The sequence below is a fragment of the Periplaneta americana genome, chromosome 12 (genome assembly GCF_040183065.1).
Source record: "Periplaneta americana isolate PAMFEO1 chromosome 12, P.americana_PAMFEO1_priV1, whole genome shotgun sequence".
NCBI classification, from domain to species: Eukaryota; Metazoa; Arthropoda; class Insecta; order Blattodea; family Blattidae; genus Periplaneta; species Periplaneta americana.
In genome coordinates this window covers 6,334,517-6,338,621 of record NC_091128.1, presented here as the reverse complement: position 1 = coordinate 6,338,621, position 4,105 = coordinate 6,334,517, and positions in this window count along the sequence as shown.

The following is a 4,105-nucleotide window of genomic DNA, read 5'->3' as shown; positions in this document are numbered from 1 at the left end:
GGCAGAGACAAGAGATATACTATTGTAAGTAACTTGTTATGTATATTTGTATATATTTAATAAATCGAGCATAGTTTCATTCATAACTAATTCAGTCTAGAACCTGAGTTCAGTAATCATGTAGTTTTCCTATGATATCCTGAGAGTCCCAGCTCTTTCAGTAAAATAGTTTCTTTTACATTATACGTGTAATGGTGATGTCAGAAATCCTGATAAGCCTAAGTGTGAGCGGCAGTCGAACGCAGTAATCATCCGTTCAGCAAGTCATCCGACCTAAGTTGACGGTCGCATAACAATATCATCTCCATTCCACCAATTCATTCGACGCTGAGTGACCTCGTTATATAACAGACTTATAAGCTGCCGGAAAAAAAAAAAGTTCATACATTTTGTGTTTCCACGGTCGAATGTGGAAAGCTGCACTGTGTACTGCATTTTCGGCACTGTCCCCAGAGCATGGAAAGAAAAAATATATGCACATATAATCAATTAACCGAAGTATAATCAAACTCACATCCCCAACACTTGTGTCCCTTTCCCTACTCCATCTACGCCGGTTATCACTAGCTGTGTTAAATTACATTCCAAGCATTCCGAAAATTTTTTAGGCGGCATTTACAAGTCTTTCAGAATTTTCGAAACAATTCCAGGGATCTACATGTAATTCACTGATTAGATCATCCAAGTTTCTTGCAGTATTGTAGGTCTACCGGCATGGCGCGTTCTCAGGTTGCGGATCGAGGAGACGGCCTCCAGATATGGAGGTTAGTTGTGAATATATTGAATAAGCGGACAGCCGATGAGGGGTGGTCCTCCAGCGGGGGGGTTGGGCGAAGGGCTAACAACCCATCACCGTAAAAAGCAGCTTGTTACGAAACCTTCAAATAAGCCTCGGAATGGGACTGATTCTCTGGCACGACCACAGCAAAGGAATAAGGTTTTGAGATTTGGTACTGGCAAGGATAAACGTGATCAAGGATGAAACTCTCATTCTATCCTGAACAGATAGAAAAACTATTTTGGGCAACTACGAAATATACATAGGCAAAGTACAAATGATCAGGACGAAATTGAAATACAAACTGCTGAGCCATTTATACCCAAACCCACACTTTCTGAAGTCGAAATTTCGATAAAAAATCTGAAAAATTATAAGTCTCCAGGTATCGATAAAATTCCAGCAGAATTAATACAAGAGGGTGGAGGCGCATTATGTAACGAAATTTATAAGCTTGTACTTGCTATTTGGGAAAAGGAAATTGTGCCAGAACAATGGAAGGAGTCCATAATCGTACCTATCAGGGGGACAAGACTAGCTGTAATAACTTTCGAGGAATATCACTTTTGTTGACGTCGTACAAAATTTTGTCCAATATTCTTTTGAGAAGATTAACTCCATATGTAGATGAAATTATTGGGGATCATCAGTGTGGTTTTAGGCGTAATAGATCAACTATTGATAAGATATTTTGTATTCGACAGATAATGGAGAAAAATGGGAGTATAAGGGTACAGTGCATCAGTTGTTCATAGATTTCAAAAAGGCATATGACTCGGTTAAGAGAGAAGTTTTATATGATATTCTTATTGAATTCGGTATTCCCAAGAAACTAGTTCGATTAATTAAAATATGTCTCAGTGAAACGTACAGCAGAGTCCGTATAGGTCAGATTCTGTCAGATGCGTTTCCAATTCACTATGGGCTGAAGCAAGGATATGCACTATCACCTTTACTTTTTAACTTTGCTATAGAGTATGCCAATAGGAAAGTCCAGGATAACAGAGAGGGTTTGGAATTGAACGGATTACATCAGCTGCTTGTCTATGCGGATGACGTGAATATGTTAGGAGAAAATCCACAAACGATTAGGGAAAACACGGGAATTTTACTTGAAGCATGTAAAGAGATAGGTTTGGACGTAAATCCCGAAAAGACAAAGTAAGTTATATGATTATATCTCGTGACGAGAATATTGTACGAAATGGAAATATGCAAATTGGAAATTTATCCTTTGAAGAGGTGGAAAAATTCAAATACCTGGGAGCAACAGTAACAAATATAAATGATACTCGGGAGGAAATTAAACACAGAATAAATATGGGAAATGCCTGTTATTAGGCCTATTCGGTTGAAAAGCTTTTATCATCCAGTCTGTTGTGAAAGAATCTTAAAGTTAGGATTTATAAAACAGTTATATTACCGGTTGTTCTGTATGGTTGTGAAACTTGGACTCTCACTTTGAGAGAGGAACATAGGTTAAGGATGTTTGAGAATAAGGTGCTTAGGAAAATATCTAGGGCTAAGAGGGATGAAGTTACAGGAGAATGGAGAAAGTTACACAACACAGAACTGCACGCATTGCATTCTTCACCTGATATAATTAGGAACATTAAATCCAGACGTTTAAGATGGGCAGGGCATGTAGCACGTATGGGCGAATTCAGAAATGCATATAGAGTGTTAGTTGGGAGGCCAGAGGGAAAAAGACCTCTGGGGAGCCCGAGATGTAGATGGGAGGATAATATTAAAATGGATTTGAGGCAGGTGGGATGTGATGATAGAGGCTGGATTAATCTTGCTCAGGATAGGGACCAATGGCGGGCTTATGTGAGGGCGGAATTGAACCTCCGGGTTCCTTAAAAACCAGTAAGTAAGTAAGTATTGTAGGTCTACAGAGACATCTACCTTGCGACAGAGATAATTTTCATAGAAAGTGAACTTTAAATCTTTAATAGCTAGAATCCACCCATTCAGGAATAAGACTAATTTAATTGCGTCAGTGTACAACATGGGACACTCCACTTTATTTTTGTTCTAAAGAGAGCCAAAATTACGAAATTTATTGCCCTTAAAACTACTCCATCGTCGATTATAATTTTACCATCTATTATTCCACATTTTCGAAATTTTGTAGGAATAACAGGAGCCCATGCATTTGGAAGACATCGACGCAGAGAATGACATGCAGCCCATGGAATGGGACCCTATAACTAACCCATTCGAGCATCAGGTTACATCAGAATACCAGACAAAAATGGGATACTCAACGGAATTAATGGAATAAACGTTTCACCAACAGGTTTAGACCTTGTGGCTTTCATCTTCTGTACTATACTCCGTTTCTGGAATCTGTAGAGTATAGGAACCGAAACAAGTCCTTTGCGCAAGTGGTGAGTGGAGGGGGCCAGTCCAATGACCGCTCTGGGGGAAAACATTGATTGAAGACGAGAGTCTAAAATGCCACCTCTACCTATCACCTTCTGTCATGCGCATCTTACCCCATAGCGACTGTGAGCCGATGCAGCTCGCAATATACTCCCGCACTGATAGACTCCGCCCATTTGTTTGTCGTAGGCTCCTCCCAAATGCGTCGATTTACTCCACAGATTTCAGAAATGGAGTGCAGTCTAGGTAAAATAATTGAAATAACATGAACTATTACTCCAGCAATATTCCTGGTCCACAGTGCAGTTGCAGGGAAGTGAGGATTTAAGATTATTTACCTCTAGGAATACAAGGCTTTTGATTTGAGAAATATTCAAGTTAAGTTATTGCTTGTCCATAACGTCTTGAATGGGCAATTCTCTTAATTCTTAAAATTAATTTATACCGATTTTTTTATAGCTTGTATATTCGAATGTGTGGAAATATGTAGATTTTAACGACTACAAAATAGTATGTGTCTTTTGGAGTTTAGGCAACACCAGTTACAAACACAGATCTACGAGTATGTACAGATACGGAAAAAATCTGGAGTTCCCTTATTGTATAAGTTTCGCCTACAACACACTGCGCATGCGCAGTAAACAAGAACCCCTATATGCTATTTGTGGACAGTCGTGTGACATTGTTGCCTAGATACAGGTGGACTCCCATGAAGACTCACTCCATGAAAGAATTTTGAGTAGAATAAGTACTTAGTGCGTATGAGAATGCGTAATATTTCTTTTTTATTACGATTTTGTTGAGACGGGCTGTTCGCTCTTTGTAACGTCTGTTCAATCTGGTTAACATTTTAGTGTAACTTTAATGGATCAGTCGTGGAAATGAAAAGTGCTGTAATTTTAAGTATGCTTTTTATGATGTACACAACAAACACAAACA